The sequence below is a fragment of the Agelaius phoeniceus genome, chromosome 3 (assembly GCF_051311805.1).
Source record: "Agelaius phoeniceus isolate bAgePho1 chromosome 3, bAgePho1.hap1, whole genome shotgun sequence".
NCBI lineage: Eukaryota > Metazoa > Chordata > Aves > Passeriformes > Icteridae > Agelaius > Agelaius phoeniceus.
Genome location: NC_135267.1, coordinates 113,732,517 through 113,747,545, shown reverse-complemented (window position 1 = coordinate 113,747,545; position 15,029 = coordinate 113,732,517). Strand labels below are relative to the sequence as shown.

Below are 15,029 nucleotides of genomic sequence, written 5' to 3'. Positions count from 1 at the left end.
GCATTTACTTAACCTTTTGTCTCATGTATGAGACTGAGTCAGCCTAAATCCTTTTCTTAATTAATATCTATTCTTTTTTTTTTTTTTCTGTCCAACATTATTTATTAAACAATTTGCATGCAACAATTAAGAGTTGAGAGATTAGAAAAAAAAACCTCGCTGTAGGAGCAAGCTCACTTGGTACAACAACAACCATCAAACTGGTTCTCCAGCTCAAACAAAGCTCTGAGCAGGGATAAGAGGGGAATAGGGAGTAAGGAAGGTCAGATTAAAAAAATAAAAATCTGAAACCAAAAGTCCTACCATTCACCTCTTAGCCCTAACATTAAGCTATTCCCTACTAAAAAAGTAATAATTCTAGAGGGAAAGAGATAAAATACTACTGCAAAAGCATAAAACCCTGGGATTTGACACCTCCAGTGAATGTCAGTGATGACAGTTATGGTTGTGAATAAAGTGCAATCACTGAAACTGTTTGCTTATTGCTGTGGTAGAAAGAAATTATCATTTCAGCTTCTTGTCGTGCCTCACAGGACAGCAGTGCCTGCTCCACATGAGCTGCCCCAACTGAGCTCTCTGCTTCTCCAGCCTCTTTGTTTCTGTGTGCTTCCTTGCACTCCTGTGGCCACAACTACAGCGAGTAACTTGCTGAGTGTGCCACAAAAGACCCTTAGGAATGTTGGGATCTACGTGGAAGTTGGCAAGGACACCTTTGGCAATGGCAATAAACCATTCTGGGGTGGCATTATGAGCTCTATGACATTAACACAGAGCAGGATGGCAGCTGCAAACACAAGGAATTCACCTGGAATAGAGGCTCCGGCATCTCTGCTCACCTTTTGTCCCAGGCAGTAGCTTTGTGGAGTCACAGACACTTTGCTCAGGGGACTGTCTGCATGGCCAGAGCTGAATCACCTTTTATATCCTACCAGGGCTGGGGGACAAACCAGACCTACAGGAAAAACTCAACACTTTCCTAAAAAGCCCAAGTGAGATAACATGAGCTGTATCCTGCACCCATCAGGATACCCATCCTGATACCAGCAAACTGATACAGTTCAGTTTCGTACTTCATGGGCATCAAAGTCATCCTAAATCCTCTATTAGCCAACCCCTAATGCTCTTGGGATCTCTTTTCTAAAAGGCTTTAGGAGATCCCTGGGCACCACACGAGGCTCTTGACCCACACCTTTCACATGAACCAACAGAGAGTGAACCCTCCTACCTTGTGATGAGGTCAACACTTGCTTGGGGGGAAGACACAGTGAAGGAAAAAAATGGGACCAATGCTCAGAGACTGTTCTGAGAGCTGAACTGGACCCCTGCCACTTTGTCTCGGTGCTCCCAAGAGAAACACTCCAGGGATCCAGATGTGTCATTTTCTCCACAGCTACCTCACCAGTGTGACACTACTTTAAATATTATTTCAGACATGGAGTGCAGCAGGTAATTTCAGGGCATGAACTACGGCAGCAGGTTTGAAAATCCAAATGCACGTCTATAAACCCAACATATTAATAACTTTACAGTTTTCAATAAGACATCAACATTTGCATGCATCTTCCTACTTGTTATGTGCAGTACTACATTTTTTAATGTTTCTTGGATGCTGGCCAGAGAGTCTGAGTCCCTAGTTAGTTCAGCTATTACTTTCTTGCCACAATAGATCTGGGTCTTGGCCAAGTACCGGACTCATACTGCATACAAAAACAAAAAATTCTCTCCCTTATCTGTTGATAGTCTTCACTTCCCAGGGAAGGGAGAAAAAATGGCATAAATTAAGATAAATAAGTAAATACATAAAAATTCAACACTAACTGTAGTATAAGTATTTTTAGCATTTTTTAACACTACGTGTAATCAAAAGATTTCCTTGTGTATTTATACTGCTTTAGTCTCCCAAGAGTCTAATTCATGACTATTCACCTGAACAGGAGAGGAAGATCTCTTCTTTAAATCCCTCCTGGAGCTCCTCAGGCTTTCTACAAGAGTGAGCAAGGTTACCTGACCTGAAATAAAACAGGGGAGGAAGAGGCTTCAGTACCATCCTTCCTTTTTCAGTGTTTCTCAGCCTATGGACTATGGAGGGGTTTAAAGAGGCCATGAAGGGTTAGAGACGGCCTCTGTTTTACATTTGACCTTTTTATCCCTTACTCAGAGCCTCTGGTGCCTTCAGAGGAAGATGGATGAACACAGAGGAGATGCCTTTTGAATGAGGTTTGAAAACATTGTCCAGCACAGCTCTGGTGTGGCAGGGCAGTGAATGTTGCCTTTTATTGTGGATTTAAGGTGGCAAACTCAGACTTAGATTAACAAAGAACAAGGAGAAAGGAGCGGGTGACGCAACGATCGCGGCTGTGACTTCCCAGACACGTTAATCCCCAGCAGCCTGAGCTGCCCCTGAAAGGGCTGGGCCTGCCCACCCGCCTGGCCCTGCTGGGAAGGTTTTTGCCCACTTGAAGATCTGCATTTTATCAGAGAATGAGGAGGCTACAACTTTGCCCGACCCTAAAATCACCCCTGGGTGCTGCTGAGCACATGGGATCACCGCACTCCTCAGAGTGGGACAATGGCAAGGGGGTTCCTGCCCTTGGTGACCATGGAACCACCACGGAACCCGAGCCAAGGACATGGGGGCAAGGCCAGAAGCAGCAGGGAGGGCATCTCACCTTCCCCATGGCTGCTGCCAGAATCCTATCCCAGTCCACTTTGCTGTCAGTGTAACACTGATCCTAGCAGCCCACTGGGCTGACTTGGAAAATATTCCTAACAATATCAAGGTAGCTGACAAGGTAATAGAACACATGATTCCTGTACCTTCTGCTGGAGCTGTGTGAGTGGTTTCTTCTGTTCATTTGCCCAAATAAAGCATCAGTGCCTTAATTTCCGTTGTTTCAGAAATGAGATCCTCTTGAAGAATAAAAGGATGCTGTGTTCGAGAGGGGTAGCGTTTTATGAAGACACGTAATTAAAGAAAGCCATTAAAGATACTTGTAAAAATGATTCAGATTTTTATATATGATGACTAACTAACTTATTATGCTCTTCTTGGTCACAGATTAATGGGAATTTCTTAAAGGATAGAGAATTATTTAACAAGCTTCAGGATATACAGGGCTTGGAATACACTATAAAAATGTGAATAATAGGAAATATGGCTGCTTATTCCCTTAACTAATGAACCAACGCTAAATCCAGAGATAGCAAGATGTCAAAAAACCCAAACCCCAAACTAAAAATAATCTAACCTTACCAGCAAGTGGATGTTTTTTATATGAATCCAAACATAAACTTTAGTAAGAAATTCCTCCCTTTAAGAGAATCAGGTTCCCATGTGCACTAACTCAAAGTGGTAGAGGAACACACCAGCATGATCTCAGAAATGACTGAGAAGCACCAAAGACTATAAAGAGAGAGTTTAAAATCAGGGAATGCTGAATATTCAACCACTCCTTGTGAGGGGAAGGAGACAGCAAGGCAGAGAGAACAAACCTCTATTGCCTGAAACAGCTTCCCATGAAGAAATTGTCTTTACAGGGGGATGACAACAATGTGCGTGGGCAAAGATTTCTGCGCAAGCAAATCTGACTTCTAAGATCACAAGTAGCAGAGTCACTTGATGGTTCCCTTGACGATGGCCCACATGGACAGCTTTCATTTTCCCAACTCTTGCAGGTTTTATGTGACCTCAGTGTTAGTGAAGATCACATATTGAATATCACATCCCCTCTGGGCTGGAAGCCCGTGCCAAGAGGGAGTGGTGCATCTATCTCTAGGCTGACATTGGCACTAAGGGAAGGGAGCAGGTAACACTTCAGGAGAGAAGGGAATGGAAGGCAAACCAGTTTCTCAGGCAGCTCAAAAGAGTGTTTGGCTTTTTTCACAACACATTTGACAAGTGTTTTCTGCAGTAACTGCTCAGAGCAACAAACTGCAGTGATTCCTGTGCCCAGGTGAAGCAGCAATAGTTCCCTCTCTCTGGCTGAAACAAACAAACAAACACCAACTAGCTATTTTCTAAAGCAGATCCCAACCAAGCCAGGTAGTAGAGGTGAGCCTTCTGCAGCCTGACACCCAATTATTTTAATATCCACTACATCTTCCCCCCGTCAGGGCTCATTGGGTTTTTTCCCTTTAACTTTCTGAAGGCACACAAAGAATTGAATAACCTTTTCTCTGCGTACCTGGCTACAGCCACAGCACTGAGGGGGGTCCTTTCGACATTTTAAAGGACCTGAAGTGTGTGACAACATGGCACTGCAGTCAAGAATCTTGCCGGGAAACAGAATAAGAAGATTTATTTTATTTTTAATATTTGAAAGATTTCAAAAAGCATTCAACTGGATTTCTCACTAAGAGGATGAGTGAAGAGAATCCTTTGTAACTAAGCTGGGAGGCCCAAGTCTTTTATCCATTGTTACACAGTTTTTCCCCAGGGCAGAGTTAGGAAGGCCTGCAAGCCCCAGCAGCTTAACAAGGCGAGTACACTGGGTGGGCTTTTCTGCCATTGCCTAAGCTTCTCCCGAGGAAGGAGCCGAGTGGGTCCCACGCTCATCCCAGGCCCTGCCAGGCGTTATTTGGGAAGATCCCGGTGGCAGTGGTGCTCTGCCAGCAGTGACTGTGCCCAGCCTGCCTGCCATGCACACACACCCCCTCAGTGCCCAGACACCTCTGCCTCCTCCATAAACCAGGAGCAAAACCATTCCACACAAGGTTAGCAGTGAGCTGGCAATTGGATTAATCGTTGTGCATCGGACTTTGCAAGCCACCTCTTCCTGTTGGCTTTTTTAAACCCTCACACACAACTGGTTGGTCAGAGATACCTTGTCTCTTCCAGGATAGGCTATGCGACAGGAGGAAACCAGTGTAACTGTGCTGCTGACACCTTTCTTCTCTTCCCTTTTGTACTTTTAACATCTGGATGTGAAAACCCTTCAGCCCTGATGCAAATGGGCTGGTGGGCTTTGATCATATGGACCGGGATATTCCCTGAGCTTGGTTTACAGCAGGGATGGACCCATCCACCTTTCCCAGGGATGTTTGGGTTTGGCTGAAAGTGAGAACTTCCCTGAGTGATTCCCAACAATGTCAAAAGGAGCTCAGGACCTGAAGCGGGACACCCAGGACATATTCTTACCCCCAACCCCACAAACTCTTGTTCTGGGACTTGTCCAGCTGATTACAAAGCCCTAAATATGCAAGATCCCTGTTGGTTGTATCTTGCTTGGCAGTGTTTCACAGCCCTGCCAGTCTCTGAGAGAGGTACAGGAATGAGGAGCAGCAGAAGGCCGAGGATTGCCCTGTCCATTTGTGCCTCAATCAAAGCATCAGAGTTCACCATTCAAAGGTGCTCTCAAATTAAAGGTGAAATAAAAAATTATTTCTAAGCCCCTCTTTTCCTGACTTGCTATGAAATTTGTGGGACACTAACACAGCAGAAATTTTGAGGGCAAATGTCTTATTTACAAGTCCAGAAGCAGAAAAATATGGAATTTGTAAATAATGGCAATATTTGCTTCCTTGATCCCACTGAAATTAATGGTCTGTGGTTTTGGTATGTCAGTGCCATAAAGTAGGATATTTCTGGGAACTGAGTGCCCATATGTCAGGGATGGAGTTATGGAGTGGCAGTGCCCATTGCCTGGTCAAAGTTACAGAAGGGGTTTTTCTTTATGTTCAACTCTTCTGTTCATACTCCAACAAAAAGCTGAAGAAATTCCTAAGTCAGACCTGGAGCCATGGTTGAAATTTTCCTATAAAATTGGAAAGGGATTCAGCCAGAGACTTTCAAATGATGGCACCCCTGAAAAAACACAGCTCACAAGCACAGACTGAGCCCTCCCTGGTTTTCTCACACAGGGTGAACCTGGGTATGAGCAAAACTGACAAAATTATTGCCCCTCCCAAGCCCCTTCTCCACTAAAGCCCAGCTCTCCTTCTCCAGCCCCACCATTCCCATGGAGATGCTGGAACAACCCAGGAAAAAAGCATCTTACTTATGTGCTATATTTTAATGTTTATGGTATGGCTTTTTGTATAATAGGAATAATCGCTATTGCTTTGTAGTACACTTACAACAAATAGCTTCTGAGATTGCTCAAACACTTTAGCTCCACTTCAGCTCTTAATCAAACTCAGCAGCTGTTTATTGCAATTACACCATAAAGCAATAGACATTATCCCTTAACTAACTGTCTTATTAATATAGGTAGTTACACAGCTACTTCATAGTTAGTCTTAAATAACTGCTTTTAATTATTTTATTAACATAAATAACCATCTCAATAAATTTAAATTAAATGCATATGTGAGAAAACGCAATTTAAAGCATTGCACAGAATTGCATCTGTTTACTAATGTTTAAATTGATGTCATTGTGTAATTCAATTAAAGTGGAACTTTAATTTATTTCAATTTTTGATGGCCATGAAACACCTAAGACACCAGAACTTCCTAAACATTGAAATGGGCACTCTCTCCTCTTCTTGTGCTGCTGTATTTTCTTGGCAATATTAGTTTGCTGCCAGGCAAATGAGATTTCTCTTTACCCACAAAACTTACAATTTAATATCCCCATTTAATTTTGTTTTCTTCCCATTCCCAAAGCAACAGATGACTGGATTGCATTTTGCCTTTTGGTTCAGTTGTGCAACTCTGCTTTCAGTGGAGAACAGGATTTCACTTTCCTGTGCAATGCTGGATCCTCCATGTCTTATGCCATTTGTTCTGCTGGGATCAAGCTCTTTGCCTTCAGCTAAAGGGAAGGCAGACATTGCCTGACCTGGCCTGAAATCCCCTTTTTCTTCCTCAGGGGGGCTGGTTTATTGTTCAGGGGGCTCATCCTACACCAAAATCCCGCACTGCAGAGGAGGCAGCACTTGCACAGCAGCTTTCACCCCCAGTGCCACCATGGAATGTGTCTCTGGAAGGGGACCCCAGCCCAGATGAGTGCATTCCATCCCTCATTCCCAGAAGGCTCTGCCCAGCACACTGGCCTATTCAGATTCTCTTTGGGGGATGAGACAAAAATCTCCTCTCCTTACTCTGGTTTAGATGCCTCCCCTGAAGGAGAAAGAGGAAAACGCTTGCTGGGGAGCAAGGAGAAAAGGAAAGGGACTCCCTTCACCCCTCAGAGAGAACAGATGATGTTAGGGAGCACTGGGAGAAACTAAAAGTAGAAAGTGTAAGGCAAGAATGGGGTGAAAATGAGGCTGGAAAACATAAAGATGCAAAAGGAGGGAAGGAGGTCTCACATACTTTCCTGCCAGCTCAAAACTTTTAATTCTGTAGCTGGTGTAGGGACCTGCCAATGTGAACTGCTACCTCTCAAATCACAGCAAACCCCTCAAAAGAACTGGCATGTATTGAGAAAAAGTGTTGAAGTCAGGAAAATGTAAAGCAAAATTTCTCAGAGGGTCTTGATTGGGATCTCAGCAGCTTTATAACCTTCTAAACCATGGAAATCAAGGCATATTTGGCTCTTGGATGTCAGTCAATGCCAAAGATTTTACAGGAGAGCAATGAAGGGAAGAATTTGGTGCAATAATGGTGACTATTGCTAAGTAGCAAAGCCCATGCCCTGCTCATCAGAGGACAGAATCTCCCTTCAGGGAATCATTAAAGATTTTCAAATCAGGTTTCAATGCATTTCCATGCAGGTACACTCTTTGGCAGGAGGAAGGTGCCTCAGTGACACCAAGCCTATGGAAAAGGGGAATGTGGCTGGGACAGCAAAGCTGAAAACAGTATTTTATTGATTTTAATACTTCTATCCAAATGCACCAGGTGACATGAAGGAATAATTACAGGCTCCATGAGAGAGGGGCTGTGATCTGGCAGACACACCAAGCTCCCCAGGAGACAAGCTCTCAAAACTTTACAGACTCCACTGGGCAAAGACAGGTGACTCAGTACAAAGGGTTTTTACAGAAAAATGTAGAAACTAGAGTGAAAGCAGACATGTTTAAACTTCAGGTAACTGAGAGTGATCGGGGTTGGATAATTGAAGTTCCAATGTATATTTGCCTACATTGTCGCTCACCTTTGAGCCCTACCTAGGCATCTTGACATTTATGCAGTCTGAAATCCTGAAAGCTCTGAGTTTAGACAACTAAATTGTTGCTTGTCAATTTAGCCTTGACTGAAAGACAGGTGTTTTGTTTCAGAGTAACACTCCTTTCAGACTCCTCTATTCCCAAGCTCACATTACTGAGCTAAGGAACTATCAAAAATGAAATAACTTACAAGCAGGCAAAGACATTTACATACCTTGAACAAAGGAATTCTTTGGGCAAAATAGGGATTTTTAATTATTGCTTGTTTTTTGTCATGTGGGATTCTCATCTCTGGCTCTCTGGTGGGAGCTGAAGGAGCTTGGAGACTTTGAAGGTTCCTACATTTTTGGTACTGCTATGCAGTTTTACAAGCTGAATGCAAAATGCCATCTGAACACAAATCCAGCTAAGAATCTGGACCAGAATTCTCCAAAAATGCAATTCTGGAAGCAGGCAGAATTATATACAACACACACAGTAGTCCAATGGCAACAGGGTGAGCAAGGGGTACTTCTCAGGCTCATCCTAACTTTAACTCAAAGTGGGTCATCATTGCCAGACCTTTGTTATCATCTCTAATACTTCAGGCTTCTTGGCATTGTGGCAGGGCTTGGACCTCAATCCCTTTATTTATGCCATTAAGTGTGCTGAAGGCAACAGAAGACAGGCTTAATCACAGTGACCTGCCAATAACCTCATTTGTGACCTGGAGGGATCCCCAGTTTTGGCATAGGTTAAGGGTCTCATCTCATTTAGAACCTTAAGCTGGATTTGAACTGTAGCCCCAGAAGTAAAAAAGCCAGCATTTTTATCTGGGAAGCCACATGGCTTTGGCTTGGGACTTGTGACATCCCAGTATTGGCAAACCAGGGACATATTAACTGTGTGCTCTGTTTTCTGCCCTTAATTATGGCCAGCCAGTCTGAGTTTTCTTTCCTTTCCTTTTTTTTTTTTTTTTAAAGGATTTGAGTGACAAAGTGACTATGCATATCATTCCACATTTGAACTGTAAGACTTCAGTATTTCTACCTCTAGTGTGTAATTGGATCAGCTGCCAGTTACAGAAAGGAGCTGGGTGAGTATTAAGTGTGTGGAAAATGAAGAAGAGTCCAAGTGTGAAGGGGAGGAATAATTTGACAAAGCCTGCAGTGAGCTGTACGTGGTTTTCCCGTTCCAAAATGGAGTAGGTTTTGAAGCGCATGAGGAAAAACTGGCTTTGATTTATTAGCTCTGGTTCACAGAATGCCAGCCACAATCTTGGAGCAACTCAAGACATATGGAAAACCACAGTCCCTGCCCCAAGGAACTCACAATACCCACATTATCATACTGAGGATGGACCAGTGCCAGCCTGAAAAACACTCTGCTTTTCTCTGGGTCCTGAACAACCTTGTCAGGCAGGGCACAAAGCTGCTGCTGCTGCCAGGGCTGGGGCTTGGTGTGCCCATGGTGTGGTGGCCCTCAAACCATCACACCCAGTGCTCTTTTGTAGGTCTCCGCTGTAACCCTGCCTCACTTGAATCTGGAGCCTCTTAAAGGAATTAGGATGATGTAAATATGAAACAGACTGGAACCAACCACTGAAATCCATGGTAAATCTCAGCCCTTTAAAAAGGTGATAAATAGGTGAAGACTGTGCAGTCAGAAATGGACAGTTTTCCTGTCAGGACAAGAAAGTTGAGTTCCAACACTAAGCACAGGTAAGGTGGGATCACACAGACAGAAACAGTTCTTTATCCAGCAAGTGTTCAACCATTTCTATCTTTAGGAAGTACAAGCAAAATCCCCTCAGTAAGAACTGGGACTCTGTATGTTCCTGGTCAAACTCTTCTGGTTGGACACAGAACATCCTTCACTTTGCATTCAAAGATGTAACTCAAGACAACAATCTAATCATGAGGTGGCCAATTGGGAGGATTAGGAGAGAGACCTGCAGCCTGAGATCAAGGAGAAGGTCACAACATCCAGAAAGAAGCAGAAGAAATGGCAATTACCTGGAAATTCCCAGACAGTTGTCCCTCAGCTCCAGAAATGCTCCATAAAATCCAGCATGCTGATCTGTAAGGAGTAAACAAGGAAAATTTATCAGTGATGGAAACAAGAATTACAGACATGCCAGGTGACTGCCCAGTAGGTGGAGAAACCAAAAACAGATTGAGATTTGCTTCTTCCCAACTCTAGGGGGCTGCCCCTGGTGGTTTGCTGCCCATAGGGCCAAACTGATAGCCTGGGATTTGGAAATTCCTCTGCTCTGCCTTCAGCAGCAGCCACTAATTGAGAGGAGCAGTGTCCTAAAGGGTCCCAGGATTATGGCCATAGAGTCCCATCCTTTCTGGTATAAAAGCCCTGCAGACAAGTCGATCAGGCAAAAACACAACAAAAAACCATCACAAAATCATTTCTCTCTGACTCTCCAAGGGGGTTAGGGTATTAAGACAGAATGCCCTACCTCAAAGGAAGTCAAGATTGGATCAGAACATCTCAGAGAGATAGAGAAGGAGAGATGGCAAGAGGCAGCAGTGTAAAGGTTTTATCAGCATGAGTTGGGGATGACCACATTACTCATAGGTCACTGTGCTTTCCAGCTGACTAGCAACAGATGAAATAAGGAAAACAACGGCCTCAGGATTTCCAGGTAGCAGCTGCAGCCAAGGCTGCCTTTTCAGCATGGAATATGCAGGCACTGCTCAGAAACTGCCTGACTTCCCATGCAAAAGGGAACCTGAGGGCCCACTGTCAAGGAGAAACCAAGGTAACATTTGTGTTATTAGAGGGAGGAAGCCTTCAGATGCAAGGCACCTGGTTTTCCCTACAGCTTGCATACTTCCAGTATTTCCTAAGACTGAACTAGAAGTACATCAGAGATCCTTGTGGATCTCCAGCAGGAGGGCACCAGGGAAGGGTGCATTTATTATCCTGATGTCAATTCACAACTGCTAGACCAGAAAACAGGTGCAGTTCTTCATGTCCCACAGCAGCAGCCACAACACAGACACCTAGCAAAGATGTTAGGTATCAAATAAATCAAATAAAGATCCTTTATTTCTAGCAAAGTGATGCCATTCTGCCAGGCTCTGCACAGAGACTTTGTCACAGACCGCTCACGTTCCTGGAAGGCGCCATCTAATCAGATACACACCCCGAGATCCCGACAGCTGAGGGGAAAATCCCACTGCCATTCCTGACACTTCTCAAATTAGCAAGAGCTTATAACCATAAGGATCTGTGGGATCCCTCTCCTGCCAGGGCTGCATGCACAGGGGGTCAGGTAATGCCCTCCTGCTCTCTGCTTAATTCTCCCACCCCGCACTGTGTTGTTGTTTCCTGTGCTCAGAGATCTCCTACTTGTGTTTGAACTCTCTGAATACTCTCTTCAGCTCCACACAAGGAGCCAGAGGCCTTGCTAACCTTCTACGCCAGCAGTTCTTTTCCTGCAGTCAGGAAATTAGCTCTCTTTTTTTTTGTTTGCCTTTTTTTTCCTTCTTTTAATTGAAAAGAACGAGGGGAATTCCCCCTTCCTGTGCCTGGTTTCACGCAGGGCTCTGATGGCAGTGGTTGGTGACAGCAGCAGAAAAACCCAAGCCACACCACTCACAAACAACAGTGCCACACTTTGTATAGGGTTTTATGTCAATATTTTGATAATTTCAGCTATTCCACATTCTTACTGGTATTGAGATATCTAGAAAACAATGTGTGCTTCAAGTAATTCAGAAAGCATCACAATAGGCCTGTATGAACACTTCTTCCCATAAAAACTCAAATCAGGTTAAATTCTGAGACTTGATTTTCAGCTGATATAAACCCTTGAAGATAATGTAATAACTAGTATGACAGTTTTCACTCTGAAATGTCCTGGCCCCTCTGTTTCCACCACGTGAGCAGAGGGAACAGGTACCAGCAGAAGAAGGTTTCATGTCTCTGCCTCCCTGGTGTTCACACCAGGAGTTGATTTTACCCCAGCAGGATTTCTTTTTCCTTCATTCAAGAAATTGTCTTTTTTTAAAAATGTAATCAACAAGAGAACTTCCCTTTCTGTTGTCCAACTTTGGAAGAGGAGCCTGATTTATATTTTCAGTTAAAAATCCTCCCAAAGTCATGAGAGGATGTGGTGGGAAAGGGATTAGAGAGGAAAGTAAGTGGCACCTCTAATACGTTTTACCAGGATATAGGAAGAAGATAAAATATGTTTTACCAGGATATAGGAAGAAGATAAATATGAGACAGACAAACAAGAAAATTTAGGAAAGAAGGGGAAAAACACATGAAAGGTGTAGTAATAAAGGAACCCCATCAGTAGCAACAACTCGAGGCAAAAAGAGGCCTGATGGATAGCTGGGCTAGCATGAGTGAGGAAGGGTAAAACAAACCTTTTCAAAGCATGGAAAAAGAAAACCAAATTGCATTAAAAAAAAATCTAGTGAGAGAGAAAAAAAAAGTCAGAAGACAAATAAAATAGTCAGGGAGGATTTCTAAGAGGACAAAAGCAGAGTTCAGTGCCCCATGGTCATTCCTAAGAACGGAGGCAGCAGAAGTGAAGGAAAATACCTAAATATAAGAGACTCCTTATAAACAAAGGGCACATTCACTGCTAGCCCATGATTTTTTTGAAGGTTTGCTATCAGCATATCTCCAATGATAAATGCCTTCACATGATGCCAGCTCTCTGCAGGCACAACTGCAGCAAATCATTTCTGCCAGGCCACAGACGAAGTGACAAGGAATCACTTCCCCCATTCAACGTGGCACAGACCTGATCCATGCACATGCTGAAGATAAATCCTCAGGAAAGGAGCACAGGGCAGCAGTGTCCAGCAGCACAGAGGAGGAGAACACAAATGGGGAACTAAACTGGCAGCCTGGAGCTTCATTCCAACAATGATACACAGGTCCATCTCTGACCAAGGCTCCTCATTCCATGTCCTGCTCCAATTGCTCCTTTTTGTGTCTTGGGAACTGGTTTCTCTAGGCAGAAAAAATACTTCTAGATTGTTCTTGCCACACCCACCAAAACTGAAAATTGCCAACAGCATCCTCTGAATGGCAATGGCATCCACAAAAAGCCTGGAATGACACAAACATGTTCAGGAGCTGTTTGGTGACTGCTGAGCCCAGGCTGGTGCCCTGTCACAACGGTAACCTCATGTCATTCATTAAACCCCCTAAGCTCAAACTAATGTCCCAAACTGCCTTCTGACTGCCCTGGAGTACAGTTCCAAGTTCAGTTTTCCATGGAGAGAGGAGTACCTGAGCATCCCACTGACCTGAAGAGCCATGGTAGAGATGTGCAGGCCCAGTGCTGGGCAGGGATGGGGCTCCATGGAAGAATGGTGGATGGGAAGGCTCCATTTTAAAAGTAAAGATGTATGGGTGACCCTCAGAATTTTTGCAGAAGCTTGATGGGTTAAAAGCTGTGCCCACTGACATGTTTCCAAGCAACCCCCAGGTATTATCCTGCACGTGGGCAAATGCTGTTCTCCCTCCCATCCCATCAGTGGGGTTCTGTGATTAACACTGATAATTTCAAAGGCAATATTCTGCCTATTGATCAGAGCCCCATTCTGGGAGGGAGAGATTCAGACTGACACTGAAAGCTGAATCTGCAATGTGTATGTGCACATTGACTTGCAACAAAAGAACCACAGATAGCCCTCTCTTTATCAGTAAAATCCAGTTAGATCCTGTGCTATCACCAAAAGACAACAGTCTGGCCCCAAAGCCTCCTCCCCACAAACTCCCATGTTGCGCTGCCACAAAGAGGAGGATGAGCAGATCTTGTGCAGATCCTGCAGCCTTTACTCAGACCTCAACTGCCATGGAAGCATTGCCTTAACTTACCACAGCATCTTCACTATGAGTACTTCTGCCCATACCACCTTTGCCAAAATAAACACTGCTTTGGTTTGGGGGGGGGTTGGTTTAGGGTGGGGAGAAAAAATGCAGGTTAATTTTTCTAATAGCAAAAAATGTGTATAGAAATCCACTTTTATTTTTTTTTCTGGAACAGACAGCTGAGAAACACAGAACAGCCTTTTTCTGTCCCCCCACACCCTTGCTCTGTACACCATCCCTGCTTTAAGATTAACTGTCAGTCTGTGCTACCCTTGAGGCCAGACATTCTTTGAATTTGGTTATTATATCAAGGTGCATTTGTGCTTCTAAATGGGCAGCTGTACTGTAAATGGAGCACAAAAGAGCAAAATTCAGCCTGCTCCAGCGTGGGTCCAAAGCCCAGCGTGTCTGTGATGCTGTAGCCTTTTGTTTCAAATGCAGATAGATAAACTACAGCCTTTTTTCCATGACGGTTATAATGCAGAATATGAAAAACTCTTGGGATGGTTTAAGCTGCAGGGTATTCTCCCAGAGTTCTGTCCAAAAATAATCTAGTAAAAATGTGGACAGAGAACCATCGACCTCTGCTTTCCCCCGAACATATGCAGCTCTGATCAGTCTGGTATTTCAAGAAAAACAAGGTCCTGAACCCTAATCCTCAGACACATAACAAAGCGCACTTCACAGCTGTGATGCACAGCTACTATCAGCTCCGAGGCCTGAGTGGGTCCCAAGACAATGCCTCCTTTATCACCCAGAGGACAAATATCTAGACAGCAATATTTTCTGCTTGAATGCTTCAAGCATCTCTCGCAACTCCTGACTGAAAGAGAAAACTGAGCTGAGAGTGTTTGCTGAGTGATTATTTTAATTTACTACTTGATGTAAATCTAAATGAACTGACATCCAGCTTGAGATGGACAGAAAACAATCATTGTGAAAAAAGAAAGAAGGCTAATATTACAATATCATTTGAGTAGCACAGGTTTAGGCAACTTTAGCAGTGGCAATGTAATAGATAGCGAGGCACGGTTTGCATTTCCTTTTCTTCACTCAATTACCATAATAAGTTCTGTAATTTTAGGGCTGTTTATTTATCAGGCGACGATAACAAAGACGCTCAGAACACGGTGTCTGAATGCA

General features: G+C 43.9%; 1 long non-coding RNA gene across 5 annotated transcripts in view; it reads right to left on the bottom strand.

Annotated features, from left to right (window-relative positions):
- LOC143693651 (uncharacterized) overlaps window positions 1-15,029 on the bottom strand; it is a 435,266-nt gene that overhangs the window by 45,031 nt on the left and 375,206 nt on the right. For all 5 annotated transcript variants that reach the window (XR_013181588.1, XR_013181589.1, XR_013181591.1 and 2 more), the window contains exon 4: window positions 10,049-10,112. This is a non-coding gene — a long non-coding RNA (uncharacterized LOC143693651). The remainder of the gene's footprint in view (window positions 1-10,048; window positions 10,113-15,029) is intronic.